General features: G+C 38.1%; 1 pseudogene; it reads right to left on the bottom strand.

The window, feature by feature from the left end:
• LOC147712943 (uncharacterized) overlaps positions 1–17,730 on the bottom strand; it is a 121,182-nt pseudogene extending 103,452 nt beyond the window's left edge.
• Between the last annotated feature and the right edge of the window lie 6,407 nt (positions 17,731–24,137).

Below are 24,137 nucleotides of genomic sequence, written 5' to 3'. Positions count from 1 at the left end.
GCCCGTCTCTCTATTCTCTACATCTCGTGAAAGTAAACTGCACTAGACTGACTGAGTGAAATACATGTCTATTGTTTCACACGACCCTAGAGATTGACTCTTGATCTGAGGAGCAAAGTTGTCATGTTGCACGGTTGTTGGAAAGCTGAATCCCTTCTTGTCTGTGCCAAGGAAGCTGATCACTTCCCATGCAGAGAAGAAAGTTTCCAGTGACCTCTGAGCTAGTTGGTAACACAACCCAATTAAGTTTAGCATAGTCAGTGGAGGCCTGGAATATCCGCAGTTCCACGTCGATACTACTGTTTATGTTATTCCAATGCGCAGGGCCTAGTGGGAAACTAGGAACTACACTACATGGCGCCCAACGTTTGGTAAGGCGATAAACTAACGCAAGACAGTTAGAGTAACTCAGTCGTGCATATTTCACACAGACCCCTTTCTCCCGTAAATACTCCAATAGACGTCTGGAGTGGGTGAAAGGTTAAAATCCGCCCGACCTTAGTAGGAAGAGATTCCTATGTAAAGCTCTGGTTTATTCAACGTTGAAGGATACAGTGTTCCAAAATATTGTGCACCTAATATTTGTCTCCTTGGAGACCTACTCTGCAAACCTTGCATTTTTACAATGCCAGAAAACGGAACCTCTGGGGCCGCAGCAGCTGCGACTCAGCAAGGTCCCGAATACACAGACCCGGATGCTATAATCATCCGGGCACACTTAAGAAGATCTATAACTTTAAAACTTATAGAAAACGGACTGACACCACAAGGTGGTACAGTAATTTTCGTGATAGTGGCTCACGAATATCGGCAGACAGAGGTATTCTATTCATGGATAAACTTTCCAGCGGTAAACGCTATAACAAAAGAGTTTCACTATTACAAAATAGAGAAACCTCCGGAAGAGTACGCTCCTTTCGAGGAGATTGAAATTCCACTTAAATTTCAAGAGCACCTGCTCTGGTTTAATGGCGCCCTAAAACATACTGATCACATTACCAGGCTCGGTCCACTAGGTAGACCAGGAGCCACGTGGCCGGTTCTAGCCAGCTACACACCACATCCTGACATTGTAAAAATGTCTAGAGAAGAGCTGTTAGTACAGCTAAAAACATTAATAAAAATACATAGGCAATTAGTCCAATATGTAATGCGGACTGCAACAGTCCAGCCAGCTGTTAATACACCACAGCTGACCCCTCATCAGGGGAACACAAATAAAATTACACCACAGAACATACAGTCATGTCTTGGTAAAACACCCGTAAAACGGGAACAAATTCCTTTCTGGTTAGCACAGAAAATCACTCAAATAGAGGCAGTATTTCCTGATACTACCCCTATTGAGAAACACAGAATCTTGACCATCTGCCTTCCTATGGGAATCGCACCACACGTGGAGGACTGTGACACTTGGGGTACAGTCTTTGCTTCCATTTACACAAAAACACACGGTGTTCCGTCTATGGCGGTAATACCAGAAGTGCTAAAACAGATTCAAAATGAATTCGGTCCAGAGCCCGCTTTAAATCTAGGTATGAAATTACTGAAAGACTTCAAGCAGGTCACGGCTATATTATTAGCCAACATTAAAGGAGAAGCAGCATCTGTGGCGATCCGCCAGAAGTTGAAGGAAACAGATATAAAAGATCCTGTTGAGCTTGCAAAAATCATAGAAAAATGCTATGAAGAATTAGGTAGAGACAGCTTGGGTGGAAAACCGGTAAAGCCCCAACTGCTCGAAAATCCTGAAAAATTATTTATTAAAAATAATTCAAACACTCCTAAAAAGAGCTGGGATGGAAATAAACAATCCACTCCCAAGGAAAAAGTTTTCCAGTCCAGAGGGAGGTCTCCTCGACGGAGGGAAAGAACTCCGACTCGAGAACGCCAGTCTCCCCAGAGGGAGCCCTCTGAGAAAAGATACAACCTTAGAAATAGGGATAATCTGAAAAAACCTGATAGATATCAAAGTATTGATACACGTCTCTCTCGATCTTTTCCACAGAATTCGGAAAGAAGAGGACGGTCAGACCCAGGAGAGCACACCAAGTCCAAAGAAAAGGAACCTGCTCAGAGTAAAAAATCTCAATTTCAGAAAAAGAAGGTAGCCAGTATTAGAGTAATCAAACATGCCGAGAATACTGAGGACACAGTTGAAAAACGGGGAGTGGGCATTGACAATGTTGGACAGTGCAGCAGAAATCAGTATAGCGCGCAAGATCTTGATGAGTCATCTGGAGACAGTCGACACGAATGAATTCATTCAAGTTGAAACTGCCGACGCCAGACTTAGCGAGCCCCATAAAATATACGAAATTACATTGCGTATAGAGGGTGATAAGACTAGGAAAATTAAGGGTCTATTTTGGGATAAGCTCTCAAAAGGCTATGATATTCTGTTAGATGAAAAAGATTGGCCCCCAGAGTTTGTCAGGGAGTGCCCTCGTGGCGAAGAAGTGATTATGCCTGCCTTCTCGAATCACATTCCGATTCACAAAAAATATACATATGCAAGGAAATGGGCAGTAGCCCAGGCACCTGCATTATATAAAAATCATGTAGGATGGGATGAGGACTCAACTCCTCACAAAATCCAATTAAAAAGTGAACCAACTGCCCAACGGCAGTATCCCATAAAGCAAGAAGCTAAAAAACAAGTCAGGGAGATCTTAGATCAACTTGAATACCAGGGGGTGATTGAAACATGCACCTCTCAAATGAACAATCCTTTGTTTCCTGTCTCCAAGCCAGACAATTCATATCGTCTAGTTTTGGACTACAGACACCTTAATACATGTTGCAAAACTTTTGCAGTACAAAACTCGCATAGTGCAGCCCTAATGAATAATATAGTTAGGAAAAATATAAAACGACATTAGACATTTCTAATGGTTTCTTTTGTCAAAACATTGCACCGGAAAGCAGATATTTGACCGCTTTCTCTGCATTTGGGTCGCAGAAAAAATTCTGTCGACTCCCACAGGGGTTCAAGAACAGCCCAGGACCATTCTCAGCTAGGGTAACAGAGTTACTACAAATCTATGATGATGAGGCATTATCTTACGTAGATGATATTTATCTCACAGACGACGACTTGGATACTCACTTGAAAAGAGTGAACACCATTATACTTGGGTTCACAGCAGAGGGTTACAAATTCAACTTTAAAAAGTCTCGAATTGCCCATCTGACAGTACTGTTTTTAGGGTACGAATTATCAAGTGAAGGGAAAAGCCTAGCGGACAACTTCTTAGAGAAGTGCGCTGTACTCCAAGCTCCAAAAATGCTGAAGAATTTACAATCCATTCTAGGTTTTCTGAATTTCGGAAGAACTTACATTCTAAATTACGCAGAGAGGGTTAAACCTCTCTACGAACTAATTAAACCTGATTTTAAGCAAATCAATTGGACTCAAAAACACACAGAAATTTTGAGATCACTGCAAACAGACATGTTAGCAAAAACTAAATTAGATACACGTGACAACACGATCGATCTTGTAATCCGAGTCATCCCAGGAAAATGCGGATTCACATACCTAACCTCTAATGAGGGAGAAAAGGTACCCATTTCAATTAAATCTCACTTGTACACACAAGCAGAAAAAGCATTCAGTCCCACAGAAAGAACTGTGAAAGCAGTGCAAATCGCATTAGCAAATGAACGAGAACTAGCACACGGCAAACGGATTAATATCCTTACAGCGGAATCCGCCTTCGAGGCGCTATTCAGCCCGGTAAACCTGCCTACAGTGTCACTGGATCCGATATGGATACAGTGTATAGATTCTCTAGGAGCGGAAGACGTGAAATACTATTTCGCCCCGCAATTTGAAGAACTGAATGATTTAGAATATGAAGAAGAATATCCTCTGCCAATCAAAATTCTGCCTCTCCCACAATACGCCTGTATAATCTATACAGATAGCTTTGTACAGCATTTCAACGTAGAGAGAAAATCCTACGATGCAGCATGTGCGATCATTAAAGGTCGTTGGCTGAGCGGTAAATTCAGACCGAAAGTAACAAAAACTGAATCTGTAAGAAACTGTTCGGTTCAGAGAACTGAAATCAGATCTTTAAAGATGGCGCTCGAAAATGCAGAACGTGAATTCCCGACACTTATAGTGTGCGATTCTCATTTTTGCGTCAACTCTTACAACAATAAACTGCAGAGTTGGATCGAAAACGACTACAAAGATGAAACAGGTGCCACAATAAAGCATAAATTGCTCTGGAACGAGGTAGCTCTTTTACACAAAGAACTACAAAAGACTCACGTGATTCACGCACAGAGTCTTCGACGTGATGGCGTTCACGTTGCAGGGAATTCATTGGCTAATACAGCCAAAGCGGAAGCAACTAAACCGGCTTCCGTAGCCACAAAAAAGCGTACAGATAAATACATAGACGGGGAAACCATGCTGGCAGTGAAAACGACCGTAAAAGGCGACTGTGCAGCACTGCCCGTAAACTATCCACTCAATTATGCATACATAATCGATGCAAACTCCGTTCCTTTTGCTCGAATCCCTGGAGTGGGGGACAGAGTAATTCCAAACATGAACAGGAGAATATTTTTAATAGCAGACGCACACATGGGTTTGGGTCTAAGGCACAGAGAGATCAAGGAATCACTGACTGAATTACAATCAGTATTCTGGTGGCCGGGAATGAGTGTAGAACACCAAATATATGCAAACAACTGTGAAAACTGTAATAGGGATCGCAGTAGCGAACCTTGCTACCGGCTACCAATCAGAAAGAGCGAAACGCTGCCTACACCCCATCCTGCGTCCTATTAACAGTTAAGACGAAAAGCGCTTAAAAAATGAGGCCCCCAGCGCTCGGCTGACGCTAGAACGGTTATAAAAGATTTGCGAGTCTTTATCGGCACATACGCAATTACCACGTTCTATTCTGACCAGGGTCCTGCTTTCAGCTCTCGAGCTTATAAGGAGGCCATGGCCAGCATGGGAATTGGGTTGCGGTATTCTTGTCCGTCGCACCCCGAAGGGAACAGTGTGGTAGAAAGAAAAAACCGTGACATGAAGCAATCTATAACAGCGAAGGTATTAGGTTCAGGCGCTGGGTGGGTCAAACATTTAATAAGTGTCCAGACTAGTCTTAACAACATGCCAAGAAATTCTCTAAAAGGTTTCAGCCCATACGAACTATTGTTCGGAATTAGAATGCGTGTTCAGGACCTCGATAGTCAGATGTCAGTGGTACAAGAAGAAACAACGCACTTTGATGTAAAGGATCGTTTGGCTGTTTTACAGGAACTGAATGAAACAAGAAAATCATTAAGCAACATAAAGTTAAAGCAACAGCCAAGTACTACTGACGAGGCACCACCAGCAACAGCCCCAGCAAGGCCTGTCTGGATTCCAAAGATTGGGGATCTAGTCAGAGAAAAGATCGCGGTTAAGAAGGAATTTGGGCCTTCTTACAGAAAAGCAGTACCTGTCTTAGCAGTCACCGGAACAAGATCAGTTGTGCTACCGCCCCTTGCTGGTAAAAAGGAGAACAGAGTCGTGTCTATCGATCTGGTAAAATCACAAGCATGTGGCCTATAATCAACAGTAGGCCCAGTGGACTCCCAAGAAACAACAGAATACCCAAACTTGCAACAATCCAAGAGGTTCAAACTGAAAGACTCATCACATTCGATCAGCCTGCAGTGCACAATGAAGGACTATGCAATAATGCCATGGAACTCGTGCCTCTTGAAACACAGATTGAAACAGTTCGTCAAGAAACAACACCAGTCTACAATGATGTGGCATCAGAAAGTGCTACCGAGAGACAGATTGAAAGAACAATCCCATCAATTGACAGAACTGCCTCTGGTTATTTCATCAACTTCGACAACTTCTCTGAAGATTTAAACGACCCCGAAGTGATGCCAGAAACAAAAAAGTATTCTAAAGAAAATACAACAGGACTCCTTCAACAAATCAAAGAACTATATCTGGATTCACCGTTGATTGAGCATTGGATTATCTCAGGGGTATTCATACTCCTACTATGCCTAATTTTAGTTTTAATTTTAGGAAAGTTTATTACAATTGAATGGACACAGCAAGTCAGAACATCAACCTAGTCCTGAAACCACACAGATCATCCCACGTGAAGAAAAGAGAACTGTCAACAGTAAATGTCACAGCAATTCCAATACCTGGTGGGGTAGTATGGGAGAAAACAGACTATGAGATATATGGTCCGGTCGAAATCCTGAAGTATCCTCATCAACTAAAGGTTTCCTTAAGTGACTTTGTGACACCTAGTACATTCTCTGATGATTGGGACTTTAACAGTATTAATGACATGATGTCTGATTTAGTAATGTCAGCTAGATTCACAGATCATGATTATTTACAAGGTTCATCTAGTTATGAGCAGCTATTCTGTTACACCCACTATGGGGATCATTACTTGCATAAATCTGCACAGCCTAGAAATGTTTTTATGTATAATCAATGGGAACATTGTTCTACACCACCTAAAAGCAGTTCTAAAGCATTTTTTTAGAAATTCAAATACTTCTCAGGGTTTAACACCAGTGATGCAGAAACGTTTTATTACAAACTGTGAGATAAAACAGGAATGAAAACAATGCTGACAAATTCGAAGTTGATATATTCAGAAGCATTTTATGACAAAATTATGACATTTGGTTTTGATTATTGGAAAAATAATATTGAAACAAAAACAATTTGGGGTACAAAAGATTGGCAGGTGCAAGGCATAGAAGCACTATTTAGAACCTGCATGATACCAGAACAAATGATATTTTTAAATGACACAATACACCAAACATCTTGTCTTGGCCTAGCTAAGATCAAAGACCTTAAAACACCGTCTATACCGAAGCCAATACCTGAAAATACAACCACAGATATTGAGTTAGACGTGTCACAAATCTTACATTTCAACAGAACACATCCTGATTGGAAAAAGTGGTTAATCTGGCCTACAGACACAAATAGCTGTCAAGATAGATTCCTTAATAAAACACAGGGGTTAAAAATGACCAGATTAGACTCGAGATACTCCCAGAGACAACATCCAGGGATTATTACAACATACAGTGTAGGGAAACTCTGCCTTGAATGGCTAACTTCGTCCACACTGGCTGAAATTAAGCAACACTTGTCTTTACTAAAAGATGGTGCTGATTTGCGCGATTTCATTCTTGGACCACGCAAACAGCGTCACAAGCGTTTCATAGCGACCAGTATCTATGCTGCTTACAACGAGGCTTGGAAAGTAAAGCAAATTGAAACTGCTGAAAAAATACGAGAAATTGATCGTATTAATTTGGAGAAATCACTTTCTGTAGTAGACAATGGGTTAATGACTCTGTCTTCCAGAATATATTCTTTGGACAATATTGTATCCTCTGCCTTTGATGTGATAGACAGAGATTTGCTAATGTTACAACATGGCCAGTCTCAATTACGCTCTATTATAGAACTAGGCTGGACGCTGCAAAATCTTCGTTCAGGCTATGTGCCTTGGCGTTTAATCAACACAACGTCATTATTTTCCAGTTTTAACCTTACTGATAAACAGATCAGTTTGGCACAGAAAGGAGCAGACTATACAATCCTGAGCATCGAAAAACTCGAGAGATTACCATTGACAATGTCAGAGAGTCCTGTCATTGAATGGATAATACACGGAATTATCACAATTCCGATAACAACTTTCCGATTTAAAAAGTGCCTTGAGTACATACCTGCTGGCCAGTATGAACAATTGGGTAAAGGATATGTAAAATCAGAATGGAAATTACCATACACACATTCTTGCTACAGTGACAGTGACAAAAATGTATTTCTTAGTGGTGACAACTGTAAACATTCACTAAGCGGTATACTTTTGTGTCAGGGTATTAATTTACACGGAGCATGTGATGGAAATTCAAACAACCTTTCATGCCACCAGCTAGTCACACCTGCAACTCAGATAGAGCCCTTCTTTATGCAACTCGCGAACGGGAGTTACATTCTTAGAACGGATCACAGATGTTGTGGCCTCGTGCCAGGGAAAAGTTATCTAGTAGAAGTAACATCCATGGTCAAATGCTGTATGCAAGCATTGTTTCCGAGTGGGCCTGCAGACACAGTGACTCCCATCTGGCCTCGTCTGAATCTCTATTCTATACGAATTGATACATTAAGCAAAATGAAATCTGTACTTTTACAGATAACAGTGCCTATAACGTCATCTAAAGAGACGTATGATCTTCTAGTTGCAAGGACAGCTACTGAAGTTCATGACCTTTTATCAACAAATTGCCCCGTGCATTTCGTAGAAATGTTCAGCCAACTCCTTAACATGTCTAGTGCAACAAGCATCCCAGGCATATTTAAGACAGTCTTTACGGGACTGCTAACACCCTTCCAGGCAATTTTGGGAATCGTTCCTAATTTTGTACACTCTGTTTTTGGCGGCATACCATTATTTTTGGGACTCGTAGCAGGGATTTTATTTTTGACCCTCCTGCTTCGTTATGGCAAGCCTCGGCTCAGACATAGCTCCCATGGGAATGGAAGAGACAATCCTAGCAATGCGCTACCGGGACAGGATAACTAACGTCCTTGGATTGGCCAGGCTGAGAGATCTAAACATGACCTGGTTCCTTTCATTCAGACCGATATGGCAAAATTGCATTTTACCTGTGCTACGGTGTATGCTTTGCGGCGATGAATGCGTGTTGGACATCTGTCTTTCACTTCCATCAGCAGTACCAATGGACGTCGATACTTTGCTCAGTCCAATAACGGCTCACGCATTGTGTTGTCCCCAGCGGCTACCAATCCTGATGACGGCATTCGTGGAGACTCCTGTACTACAGCCAAGTGGTAACAGTGGAGCGAGTGACAAAAGCAACATCATCCAGGTACAACGTTCTGTGAGCATTGCTGGTCCCGACTATGATGACAGCAATCATTCTCACACCTGCCAAGTTACAGCGCTATCTAATTTGGTTGAACTATCACCTGAATTTGTAGACCAATTCTTTGAGAGCCTGTCTGATACGATGTTCTCACCCGTACAGAAACAATAACTTTGGAGAAGTTTCCGACACACAGCGTTCCCATGAACTCTGAATTCGGCCTTCAGTTTTGATCAACAAAAACTGCAAAGAGCTTTGGAAATCTATTTTTCCCCGTTCAAGCAATAATTCTTTGAATTGGACAATTTTTGTAATATTGACCCCTTTTTTGGCACGAACAATTCTTTGCTTAACGTAAAAACTATTCTTAGAGAACAGAAGCTTCACACTTCTATTTCTAAACACATCTAGAGACATAACAAAATTACACCAGCCTCTAGCACATGTTATTACAATGCATTTTTATGTGATGATTTATCTCGCCCTTCTTCTGTCAGAGATACTTCATGTGTAATTCTTTATGCATAATCGTTCAATGATTTCATATGAAATAATTTTTGAATGATTTCTATGCTTCAAAAAAACGTACAGTACCTAAATTTCATGTATTTCAAGTACGCCTATTTCGAATGCATTTATGTATTTTGGGGTGGGCAATGTTACACATGCATCTAATTGCTTTAGTTTTAGTAATTTGATGGACATGAAAACGTGGAGTGGGTGTTGCGTGTTTATTTAGGTTCCTGATCGATACTGCGACCTTATGCCCCTATTCGGCTATAAATCCATTTATTCCCTATATTGGCATAACCGTTCAAGTGCGATTTTCAGAAAAGTCATCTCTGGCCTCACACGAACAGAGTCACATTCCAGCATAGCTCTCTGCCACTTCCTTTGCAACCAATTAGTGCAATGACAGAGCAGAAGTCACTATCTGATATTCCTAGATTAACACTCCGAGTTCTTCAACAAGATAAAAACTCAGCAAACCTGGAAATCCCCGCTTGCTGTGTTTTGATTAGTAATGGAACTCTAATGAGCAACTGATAACTATCACTTCCGAGTGACATCTTTAATTGAGGTCTTATGTCCAGCAAACTTGCGTCAAACCCAGCACCTGTCAGGTATAAATATTACCAACGTTGCCTTAAGCAATGCGAGCTACTGTTGCTGATGCCAGCTGCCTGCAAGACCCCGTGTTGGTAAATCTAGCACTCTGTCGCTGCAGCCTGCTGTCCCTGTGGTGGTGAAGCTGCTGATACCATTATCGCTGCTAAAGCGCGAAGTATGATGCAGTACGCATAGGAGCTGAACAGCCGTCCCTCTGCGAAGACATCCGGCAGATTCTAGCTGCCCGCGGACGCTGTCCCCCCTCCTTCCTCGACACGCTGAAGAGACCCGCTGCCTTTCTCCTGCAGAGAAATCCAGCTCCGGCGTTTCCGGTCTACCCTCGCGGGTGACTGGGATATCGAGAGTGACCCCTGAAGGAGATACCAATCCTCCATCATTCTATTCAGAGGTATGGTGTTGACTAAACCCTTAGACGAGAATTCTTGAAACAAACCTTGGCAAAACCAACTTAACTTAAAGCTACTTACTTACTCCCCTTCCACGTGTTAGGCTTAGGTCAGGCACACTGGGGTAGGCGTAGTTAGAAGCACCAGTTGAGTATGTTAGCCTAATGTATATATGACTGTATATATGTTTTATTACTTTTAAACCATTGTATGGCTAAGAAACCATATCAATGCTTTTACAGTTCTATTTCGCAATCCTTATCTTACTGTACGTACTTTTTATCATAACAAGTCTTGCAATTGTGGCAATACATTTCTCTTGTACGAGAAGAAAGACTGTTCAATAAATGTTAACCCTTTATTGACAAACGCCCGTCTCTCTATTCTCTACATCTCGTGAAAGTAAACTGCACTAGACTGACTGAGTGAAATACATGTCTATTGTTTCACACGACCCTAGAGATTGACTCTTGATCTGAGGAGCAAAGTTGTCATGTTGCACGGTTGTTGGAAAGCTGAATCCCTTCTTGCCTGTGCCAAGGAAGCTGATCACTTCCCATGCAGAGAAGAAAGTTTCCAGTGACCTCTGAGCTAGTTGGTAACACAACCCAATTAAGTTTAGCATAGTCAGTGGAGGCCTGGAATATCCGCAGTTCCACGTCGATACTACTGTTTATGTTATTCCAATGCGCAGGGCCTAGTGGGAAACTAGGAACTACACTACAGAAGAGAGAGAGTAAAGGAAGGAGTGTCACAAAGGGACTAAGTGAACCAGTAAAAAAGGTAAGTGAAGGAGTGTGGATAAGCAGAGGTAATGAAAGAAGTTGAATGTGGTAGGAAGTAAACATGGAGGATAAGAATAAGTGTGGGAAGCAAAGTAAGGAAACAGGGGTGAGGTAGAGTGAGAGAAAAGTAGTGAGGTTAAAGCAAAGGGTGATAAGAAAGTACATTTTGTAAACACACTTACCATATAATTAATGAAACCTGTATCTGTGAAAGACAAACAAAAAACCCGTTATAATTAGTTAAAAATATATATTAAAATAGAAGAAACAGTTCAAGAGGTTAAAAAATCTAAAAAAGTTTACTAAGAAATAAAGCAATAGTGAAGGATACAAAAACAGAAATAAAGTAATGTAGAAAGAGAAAAAAGAAGGAATAAGAAATAGAAAGAGAACAAATTGCTGAAGGTAAGTAAGATACTAAAAGAATGTGAGATACCAAAACGAAATCATGAAAGATAAGAAAGTAAAAGGAAAATGAGTGAAAAGAAGAGGAGTCTGAATGAGGAACTATTAATAAAAAAGAGGAATAGAAGATGACTGAGAGTGAGTGAAGGGGAGTCACAGAGTGAAGGGATGAAGGGAATGAGGTTAATATAGAACGATGGATGAAACAGGAGTGAGAGAGTCAGTACACAGAAAAACAAAGGGAAGGACTAAGTGAACTACAGTACAATGAGTGCGAAAGAAAAAATATGGAGAAAAAGAAAGAAAGAGAGGGGAAGAAAACTAAAGCAGTGGTACTGAGAGAATGTGAAAAAAATAAAAAGTGGTGGAAGGAAGAGAGGAAATGCAGACAGTTCAAATTGGATTGAGAAGTTGTGAATGAAGTGCAGTAAAGGAACAGTGATGAAACAAAGTTAAAAAAGCAGTGTAAATGAGTAAAGAGATGTAAATAAGGGGGGAAAAAGGAAAATGAGTGAGAGACAATGTGAATACAATATATATTACACAATGCAAACTATACAATAACTTCTATAATATGTAATATTATTCATTTTTGCTGTTCTCAGAATATATTGAATTTCACTTAACTTAGTGAGTTCAAAGTCTTCATCATATAACAGCGGGAAAAAAAAACACAATCTAAGAGATTGTGTTTAAAAAAAAACATTCAAACATACATCTCATATATGTACACTAATCTTTGATTCACTTACTTTTCCGTGAGGCCAAATAGAAGATAGTGAAGGTCCTTTTGGTGGAAAAAAAGTCTGCTGTGCTCCATAACTTCCATTTCATCGACTTCCTATGAAAAAAGATCTAGGAACATCATACCTTACACTTTCCTCACGGCCAATTTGTGTCAGATATATCAGTATTTTTTACTTTGAGATCCACTTAAAGTATCTATATGAGATAAATAATTTAAAACATAAGATTAACTAACTAACTAACTTTTATTATCTATTCCCGTCTTCAAAGGCCAATTCCCTTTACTAAAACTTTGGTTTTAAAAACACTAGATAAGAATTTGTAGAGTCATAAGGCAAACGTTGTTTATAAGTTAAATGAGAATCATTGCAGTAACTCCATCCTTTTTCACATTTTAAGTAGCATGTATAATGTCCTTAGGTTGTCGAAGAACCGTCATGATAAATAATAGCTTCAGTTGTAAAGGTTCTTCCTGAAATTGATAACTGAGAAGCCACAACATTTTTGATAGAAGTTGTCAATTTAGTTCCATCAGGTCTACATCGTTGGAAAACTAAAATGATATACTGCCCATAACTTTGTATAAATAATGTGGATAGCATTGGATAGTTACATTGGGTACACACCATAATATGATCTGCTGCTTTAACTAGATTTTTAAATGACACTGATTTACAGTCAGGTAAAGTACTTGATGAACTACAATTGTGGCAGTCATGCTGCCATTGATAAGAAAGGCTGAAAAGATTATTTATATCAACATCTTCATCTTCCAAAACACCAAACATATACATTAAAAATTCCTGACAATCCTGCTGAATGTTCTGTGAAAATTTATCTTGACCAGAACACATATCTAAAATATTTCGAATTTCTGTTACACTTTCTATTTTTGCTCTATCACTGCTACATTTCTGAAACACAGAATTCAATAAACCACACAATCCTTGATCCCGATTTTCAACAATCTGTTCTTGTAAAATTTTAAGAAAAAAAACAACATTAACCACTACATTAGCATAGCAGTTGACACCAGAACTATTTTCAAACTGAAATCCAACAACATTTTCTTCCCAATTCTTTTTCTTCCTGTTTTCAATTACAGTTTTGTCTACTTTTTGCCTTTTTTGCTACTTCCTCACTGCAATTATCCTCATTTCTTCTTTTTAGGCCTACCACACGTTTTTCAAACAGATGATATTGAGGCAAATGTGGAGCATACTCTCTTATTAACCTATTGTATTCTTTAACACAATCTAGATCTGCACAATTTTTTGTCTCATCACACTCAATCAAGTACAATCCTGATAAAGTTCTGACTCGGGATAATGCCACATATGCCATACCCTCTTTAAACACAGATCTTCCAATGTTCACTAAAGCATTATCTACACTTAAACCTTGAGATTTATGAATTGTTACTGCACATGCCAAACAAACAGGAAACTGTTTTCGGCGAACATATAAGTCTTTTACAAGTAAAAATCTAGCAGAACAACGACTGATTTGTTGTACTTGCTCAATGCCATCAAATTTTATTTTTAAAAATTCAATTCCATCTCTATTTCTATAATTCACAAAATCAACAACATAACCCATTGCTCCATTTACCAGACCTCTCTCAACATTTAAATTTCTTCTCAAAATGATACAACAATGTAAACACACATTCAGAGTCTTTTCAAAACCAGCTGTTTTAGATATACTTTTCTCTAATGAATCCAATTTTGTGTTCAAATTTTCTGACAAAACAATTGTTACACCCATATGCTCTATTTTATCTATTGCTTCCAGTTTCACAATCTCTTCATTTTCTAACTCTAACATTTTGTTGTTGAAGATGGAACATTCTTGCAGAGTTGGCATCAAACATATCCTAGATTTCTTCTCAGTAATTTTCTTAAAAATATTCTCTGGAAGAATGTTTTCATTTGGATACAAATTTGAAATTAAGCGATCATGTAAAGCTTCTTTCCCAAGCTCGCTTACTTTTCCAATTCTTACATCTTGTAGAATATTTGTATAATCTTAATCCTTTGCCTGTCACATATTTTGAAGCAGTTCAGCATATTTAAAATGTAACCATACATTAACATTTCCAATGCTTCCAAGGGACTTCCTAGTATCTCCATGTGTGAGCATTTTAAACACTGGTTGTCCTTTTACTGGAGTCAACTGCAATAGATCTCCAAAAACAATAATGTGTTTTCCTCCAAATAACACATCATACTCTGTTCTAAGAAGTTCTTGCATTCTCAAATGCACAAAAGCAAGCATTAGATTTGAGACCATGCTTACTTCATAAATAATAAGAAGTTTCATTTTCTTCAAGACTCTTGAAACTTCAGAACACGCATCTCCAGATAATTTGTTGTAATGCAATTTATTATCATGCTCAACTGGCAGGATCAGTAAACGATGTAGAGTAATCCCTTTAATGTTATGTGCTGCCAGACCAGTTGGAGCAGTTACAACACAAGACAGCGGTGAATCAGTCCTTTTCTGCAGATAACTTGCAATGGCTTTAATCAGAAAACTTTTTCCTGTCCCTGCTTCTCCACTCACATACAGTCGGACAGGGTCAAATGATGTACACGAGCACTCTTTTTTCTCATGTCTGAATCCATGTTCAATCTGCTCTGTGACTTCATCATATATCTTTTTCTGCTCAACGTTTAGTTACTTTACCAAATCTTCTAAGTTAACTCATCCTCGTGAGCTTGTTCCATAGCTCTTTCCACCTCATCCATGGCAGTGGCAGCTTCATTTAGGATAATAGGTCCTCCTAGTGGATCCTGACTCAATGAAGTAGAACTCTGCCTATCTTGAGAAATGTCTCTAGCTATCTCTTCAGCAATTGTGGTTTCTTGCTCATATCTTCGTTCAACATTTGCAGATAATTTAGAAAAATAGGACATTCTATGGTATCCTTAGTTGCATTAAAAGAGTCTTCATAACAGAGAAAATCTCCAAGTAGTTCCTCTTCTGTACGCCATGGCTTAAAGAGTTGCAAAAGAGCTAAATAGTAAAATTCTCTTTTGTCTGGAGCTTCACAACTCAATTTTCGATGATTAATCAAATGGCCTTTTTTCTGCTTCACTAGACATCCTTCATAGCCAATGACTGCATATTTTCCATTATTGATATCTTCTGTGATGTTCCTCTTATAACTGTAGTTTTGCAGAACTTCATACAAGCAAGTGTTCTCAAGGTGAGTACTTCTATTTGGATAGTATGTATCCAACATATTTGTCTTCAAAATATCTGTACTGTTTGGTTCTTTCTCCGCCAAATATTCAATTTCTTGTACAGATTTCAAAACTCGGTTTCGTGTTGCAGCAAGACCTAGACTCACCCAAATGATTGTTCTTGATTTGGCATAGAGACTTGCTGATGATAACCGATCAGAACATTCAAATGCTCCAATTTCTCGATGCGACAACATCTTCAGACTGAAACTGTATAATTTCTTGCTTAAACTCTTTTCATGTGAAATGTCCTCCCACATTTCCTTCAGTTCTGTCTTTTCTTTTTTAGTGATGTAAGATGTCACATATCGAGCCACAGCAATAGAATTGTCAGCAACGAACTGAATATCCATGTTAGCATTCCACATGGACAAAATCACTGGGTTGTAATCGTTGATGTACTTAGATTCTTCATTTCTTTTCAAATTGTATGTATTTTTGGGAGATTTAATCGTCACAGTATGTCGTAGAGATGACATCAAATTATTTACTCTTCCCTTAGAAATCACTGGTGGTGGAAACGCAAAACGACATTTCGTGTAGTACTTTTCCTTGTTTTAAAATTTTCGACGACAGTACTTTTTCACAACGATGAGATTGAAAACGTAAAACTTGTTGCCTTAAACTGTTTTCTTCAGATTTTGGAATAGCACATCTTGAATAGTCTTCAATGAAACTCACCACTGTTTCATCCGAATCTGTTCCAAATTTGGGTGCATCTTTAATCCATAACAACATATGTATATGAGGAGCACCTCTCGCTTGATATTCCTTCCTCCAAAAGAAATCCAAAACCTCACCAAGGGGAGGATTTTTTTTGTTGGTAATAAAAGACATCATAGCTTCAAATCTATGATTAAAATATCTGCAAACATTCACTGGATCGAAAGAACACAGTTCTCCAGGTGTTTTCAATTCTATATTTTGTATGTTTCCATTTGCCTCTCGTAGAAATTGAAGTAAGTCGTCCCATGCATACTCAGCATAGCTAAGAGTAAGGAACCATGTAGGAGTTCCTAAGTTTCTTAGCATATATTTCAATTCTCCATGACGACGAAACCAATACTCATTGGTTCCACGTTGACATGCCATGAGATTGATTAGCTGAGATTCCAAAATACTATCTTGCAGATTGACTTTCTCCATAAAGTCCCTTGCAGAAACATTTTGCAGATGAGCTCCACTTTTCAGTATATGATTAACTGCATAAGAAAGACCAGCCAAATCACTTTCATACAGTAGATGAAACAAATACGGAATACATTGACGAAACCTTGGATCTTTAGCATATAATCTTAAAGTCCGGTATTCAGCTGCAGGAATTTGAACTGGTCGATCGTCATATCGTCCACCACGACCTGTTGGAAATAACTGTGGAAAACAACGAGCTTCCAAACTTTCTTCCCATACACTAATAGGACTTCCTTTTGCTGCTTTCATTTGAAACAAGTCAATTGCATTCCCCATTACTTCTTTGGAATGCAAAGGATGAACAGTATAATGTTCATATATTTCTTCACTTCTAGACACATCAACTTTTTCAATTTGGCCAATTGAACAATCACTGTCTTCTTCTGTAGCTGTTTCCTCTACTCCAACACTTACATCTTTGTAGTACTCATTGTTTTTGACCAAATACAACGTTGCCTTTTTGACTTTCCTAACATCCACTAAATCTTGCCAGATTTTCTTACTCTTTGTCGGAACCCCATTAACTAGAATAACTAGAGGATCCTCTTCTACTCTTTCTACACCAATTGTATCAATATTTTTCTTCACATCTAGAGGCAAATAAACAACTCTTCCCTTTAATCCTCTTTGTAAATCTGTAGGAGGTAATTTTCCTATCTTAGGCTCCATGCGAACAATAGCTTGAAAAGGATGGACACATTGAATCAAAATTGATTCATAAGTATTTAAATCCATCAATTGATAAGGAATATCTATCAACTGAAGATTATTATAAACTGCTCTAGCAGGCATACTATTTTCATTAAATTATTTCAAACAATAATTACAAATACGCTGATCAAAACTCAAATCAAAAGAATTCTCCACCAACAAATAACTTACAAAATCCTTCCATTCACTATTATTTTCAAATTCAAGATTTCGCATATAAATCAACTAACCTAGTCTGAATCTTATAATGAGTCCGTCGACAACACACACAAGTTAAATTAGGCCTTTCACTTGATTTCACCTTAAACTTGGTAATTTCCTCGTCAAACTTTTCTGTACTTGAAATCTGTCCATTATCTTCCACATTACCATCCATTACTATATCCATTTCTACACTGTCCTCTTTGTTCCCAAAATAACAAAACTCAATTTCTTCACAAATAGTCTTCACATCCACTTCAGATCCATGAAAAAGAGCACTGTTTAACTGTTTAAGCTTAAGTGCTGAACTTTTTGCATAATACAACTTTCTCACTAATTTCATCACCTTATTATGATGCACTGCTAACATCCTAAAATGATGAAAAACACTCTGACATACTTTTATAGAAAGACAAGCCTGTGAATGCCCATGCAAACCTGTGCTTTCTCTCACTCTGCAAGGATCTAACTCTTGCAAGATCTTCATTTTTTGTTTGAGACTTTTCTTACTATATGTACGTAAGAAATTTCGAAGCAAATCGATTGAATCCTGTCGCACACTACAAATACTACTGCACTTCCATGTGTACACTGGACCCTTAGTGCATCTACCTAAAACTTCATGTGCTAACACCTCTTCTGCATCTCTAGACACAAGTTTCTCTTTTTCCATCACACAACCATCTTTCACCTCATATGCTCGACCACTGGTGTCAACTGCATGAACCAAATCATTTTCCTGAAAGTAACTCTCCTCATTAAAAAATGGCTCAGAACTTGAACTATGCATCCATTCACCAGAAAATACTTCACAAAAATGTGTCCGATTAATAATTCTTTTCCATCTACTGTTCGATTTGAAAACATCAATTGCCTTATTAAATATCCTAATTCTTTTAATTACTAAAATAAATAATTTTTTCTTAACTTCAAAAGCCTGATACACAATCTTCTCTACACTTTTCTTTTTCTTGTAAAACGCAGTTCTCTGTTTACCTTTCTTATCATTTTTTAGCAAATTTAAAACTACCCTATTACGAAACATTCGCCTACGAATGTCCCTAAATTGATTTACCCTTCTATTGCTATCCATTCTCTTCTCTCCTGCTCCAATCGAGACATTTTTTGTGGGCTTCCTTTTTAGATTTGCTGTCTTCTTCTGAATATTCACATTAACAATATTATTTTTTTTTGTACGACATATGTTGCGAAGAAAAGACTTACCAGGAGCTTTTTTGGTGTTTTTTGAAGTAGTTGTTGTAGAGGATTTTATAAATTCTGTTGCTGATGTTCTCCTTTTACGTATGGTATTTTTGATACTTCTTTGCCTTGAAGGCATTTTTGCTTGCTTTTCAAAATTTGATTTGAATCTGTTGTTCTGAAAAAAAAAAACATGAAAGACCACTTTTAGCAAACAACAAAGTAATGACAAAAAGCAAACAATATAAACAATAAATTGCCACATATTTAAGTTTATACAAATCAACTCAGGGTTTTATTTATGAAGGCCTTGCACCACCAGTGCAACACATGTTGCATTCCAAAAATACAAGTCCTCTACCTTGCAAATATTGATATCAAGCATTATCAAAAAGCAGAACACAAACCAAGAGCAAAGAAACTCAAGGCCTTATTTATGAAAGCCTTGCGCCAGAAGAGCGTCACTTATTTCCCATGTATAAAGTGACATACCTATGCCACAAGACAATCATAAATAACAGCCAAATATAAATTCCATTGATTTGCCCCCAAAATCGTTTTTTGATTAACATTTAAAAAACACAGGGCAGAACCTATGTACAAGCAGAGAATTTCACTTTTAAACATCAATGTTTCCCAAAATACAAATCCTCTACCTTGCAAATAATGATAGCAAGCATTATCAAAAAGCAGAACACAAACCAAGAGCAAAGAAACTCAAAGCCTTATTTATGAAGACCTTGCGCCAGAAGAGTGTCACTTATTTCCCATGTATAAAGTGATGCACCGGTTGCAGAAGGCAATCATAAATAAGGGCTAAATGAAAATACCATTCATTTGCACCCAAAATCGTTTTTTGAATAACATTTAAAAAACACTGCCCAGAACCAGTGTACAAGCACTGAATTTCACTTTTGAAACGTCACTGTTTCCCAAAATACAAATCCTCTACCTTGCAAATGTTGATATCAAGAATTATCAAAAAGCTGAACACAAACTAAAAGCAAAGAAACTCAAGACCTTATTTATGAAGACCTTGCAGCAGAAGAGTGTCACTTATTTCCCATGTATAAAGTGATGCACCGGTTGCACAAGGCAATCATAAATAAGGGCCAAATGAAAATACCATTGATTTGCCCCCAAAATCGTTTTTTGAATAACATTTAAAAAACACAGGGCAGAACCTATGTACAAGCACAGAATTTCACTTTTAAACATCACTGTTTCCCAAAATACAAATCCTCTACCTTGCAAATGTTGATAGCAAGCATTTCCAAAAAGCAGAACACAAACCAAGAGCAAAGAAACTCAGGGCCTTATTTATGAAAGCCTTGCGCCACCAGTGCGTCACTTTCTTCCCATGTTAAAAGTGACATACTGGCGCCACAAGACAATCATAAATAACAGCCAAATATAAATTCCATTGATTTGCCCCCAAAATCGTTTTTTGATTAACATTTAAAAAACACAGGGCAGAACCTATGTACAAGCACAAAATTTCACTTTTGAAACATCACTGTTTCCCAAAATAAAAATCCTCTACCTTGCAAATGTTGATATCAAGCATTATCAAAAAGCAGAACACAAACCAAGAGCAAAGAAAATCAAAGCCTTATTTATTAAGACCTTGCGCCAGAAGAGCGTCACTTATTTCCCATGTATAAAGTGATGCACCGGTTGTACAAGGCAATCATAAATAAGGGCCAAATGAAAATACTATTCATTTGCCCCCAAAATCGTTTTTTGAATAACATTTAAAAAACACTGCCCAGAACCTATGTATAACCACTCAATATCACTTTTGAAACGTCACTGTTTCCCAAAATACAAATGCTCTACTTTGCAAATGTTGATATCAAGCATTATCAAAAAGCAGAACAAAAACCAAGAGCAAAGAAACTCAGGGCCTTATTTTTGAAAGCCTTGCGCCACCAGTGCGTCACTTTCTTCCCATGTTAAAAGTGACATACCTACGCCACAAGACAATCATAAATTAGACCCAAATATAAATACCATTGATTGGCACCAAAAATCGTTTTTTGAATAATATTTAAAAAACACAGGGCAGAACCTATGTACAAGCACTGAATTTCACTTTTGAAACCTCACTGTTTCCCAAAATACAAATCCTCTACCTTGCAAATGTTGATATCAAGCATTATCAAAAAGCAGAACACAAACCAAGCACAAAGAAACTCAAAGCCTTATTTATGAAGACCTTGCACCAGAAGAGCGTCACGTATTTCCCATGTATAAAGTGATGCACCAGTTGCACAAGGCAATCATAAATAAGGGCCAAATGAAAATACCATTGATTTGCCCCCAAAATCGTTTTTAGAATAACATTTAAAAAACACTGCACAGAACCTATGTATAACCACTCAATATCACTTTTGAAACGTCACTGTTTCCCAAAATACAAATCCTCTACTTTGCAAATGTTGATATCAAGCATTATCGAAAAGCAGAACACAAACCAAGAGCAAAGAAACTCAGGGCCTTATTTATGAAAGCCTTGCGCCACTTTCTTCCCATGTTAAAAGTAACATACCTACGCCACAAGACAATCATAAATTAGACCCAAATATAAATACCATTGATTGGCGCCAAAAATCGTTTTTTGATTAACATTTAAAAAACACAGGGCAGAACATATGTACAAGCACTTAATTTCACTTTTAAAACCTCACTGTTTCCCAAAATACAAATCCTCTACCTTGCAAATGTTGATATCAAGCATTATCAAAAAGCAGAACACAAACCAAGAGCAAAGAAACTCAAAGCCTTATTTATGAAGACCTTGCACCAGAAGAGCGTCACGTATTTCCCATGTATAAAGTGATGCACCAGTTGCACAAGGCAATCATAAATAAGGGCCAAATGAAAATACCATTGATTTGCCCCCAAAATCGTTTTTAGAATAACATTTAAAAAACACTGCACAGAACCTATGTATAACCACTCAAAATCACTTTTGAAACGTCACTGTTTCCCAAAATACAAATCCTCTACTTTGCAAATGTTGATATCAAACATTATCAAAAAGCAGAACACAAACAAAGAGCAAAGAAACTCAGGGCCTTATTTATGAAAGCCTTGCACCACCAATGCGTCACTTTCTTCCCATGTTAAAAGTGACATACCTACGCCACAAGACAATCATAAATAAGACCCAAATATAAATACCAATGATTGGCACCAAAAATTGTTTTTTGATTAACATTTAAAAAACACAGGGCAGAACATATGTACAAGCACTGAATTTCACTTTTAAAACCTCACTGTTTCCCAAAATACAAATCCTCTACCTTGCAAATTTTGATATCAAGCATTATCAAAAAGCAGAACACAAACCAAGAGCAAAGAAACTCAAAGCCTTATTTATGAAGACCTTGCGCCAGAAGAGCGTCACTTATTTCCCATGTATAAAGTGATGCACCAGTTGCACAAGGCAATCATAAATAAGGGCCAAATGAAAATACCATTGATTTGCCCCCAAAATCGTTTTTTGAATAACATTTAAAAAACACTGCACAGAACCTATGTATAACCACTCAAAATCACTTTTGAAACATCACTGTTTCCCAAAATACCAATCCTCTACTTTGCAAATGTTGATATCAAGCATTATCAAAAAGCAGAACACAAACCAAGAGCAAAGAAACTCAGGGCCTTATTTATGAAAGCCTTGCGCCACCATTGCGTCACTTTCTTCCCATGTTAAAAGTAACATACCTACGCCACAAGACAATCATAAATTACACCCAAATATAAATACCATTGATTGGCACCAAAAATCGTTTTTGATTCACATTTAAAAAACACAGGGCAGAACATATGTACAAGCACTGAATTTCACTTTTAAAACCTCACTGTTTCCCAAAATACAAATCCTCTACCTTGCAAATGTTGATATCAGGCATTATCAAAAAGCAGAACACAAACCAAGAGCAAAGAAACTCAAAGCCTTATTTATGAAGACTGTGCGCCAGAAGAGCGTCACTTATTTCCCATGTATAAAGTGATGCACCGGTTGCACAAGGCAATCATAAATAAGGGCCAAATGAAAATACCATTCATTTGCACCCAAAATCATTTTTTGAATAACATTTGAGAAACACTGCGCAGAACCTATGTTCAGGCATTCAATTTCACTACTAAAACTTAACTATCTGCTTCCAAATATTCTCCATACAGCAAACAAGTCTCTATCTAAATTAAATAAATCATTACTTACCTTTACAAATGCTTTGGGAGATTGAAAACAGTGTCAGACAAACACACCAATGTTTCTTTAGCAGAGCAAAAGGTGTGCACTCAATACACTGAAACCAAGACTGGCATAGAAAATCTCTATTCTTACACACAAATGCCTTATTTCAACCAATCAAAAGTCTTCCCTCCCTATTTTCAAATCAACACCCTTCCCCCTCTCAGATCTTTCTATCTGTTACCATAGCAACTCCCTCCTAACTGAACTCTCAGGTTAAAACGTTTATTCTACAATGTTGCAAATTAAGTCAGCAAGGATGTTTGACCTCTCAATACACCAGCATATCCAGGGCATTATTGCTTTTAGTGACTTTTTCTTAACCATTCAAATTGCTTCTTTCACACAACACAACCATGCACCCTAACTTTTAGTTTTCAACTATCTGAATCCACCAATCATTGCTTGTGATTCAACAGCAGAGAAACTCCACAATTATTTTTTGGGAAACTCCTACTGTTCCAACTTCCATTTCATTCCCACACTTCATCTGACTGCAGCAGAACCTTCTCACATCATGTATTCTGTGTGGATTATTTGGACATAGCTACATCCACTGGGCTCAAAGGTATGCAGCTAGCAGAAATTATCACAACCTTGATTTATCAAATCTGGAAATCAAGTGGATTGGCCAGAGAGGATTGAGATGTCATCAATTGATACCATTGGTGAAAACCTTTTTGCATCTGCCAAACCCTGACCTTCTAATAGTGAACTGTGGTGGAAATGATTTGGGCACTATGACTGGGGTTGGTCTGGAAATGCTTTTAAAGGACACCTTGGATCAATTGATGACACTTTTTCCACAAACTGCCTTGGTATATTCCAATATATGCCAAAGACAGAAATGGAACTGGTCCAAACAATTTTGTCCACAATTTGAAAAAGCACGGAAACATGTGAATAAATCTGTTTCTGCTTACATGAGAGACTGTGGAATGGGTTCAATATA

This window comes from Lissotriton vulgaris, chromosome 5 (assembly GCF_964263255.1).
Source record: "Lissotriton vulgaris chromosome 5, aLisVul1.2, whole genome shotgun sequence".
NCBI classification, from domain to species: domain Eukaryota; kingdom Metazoa; phylum Chordata; class Amphibia; order Caudata; family Salamandridae; genus Lissotriton; species Lissotriton vulgaris.
Note: the sequence above shows the minus strand (reverse complement) of the source record. Positions and strands in the feature narration are given on the sequence as shown.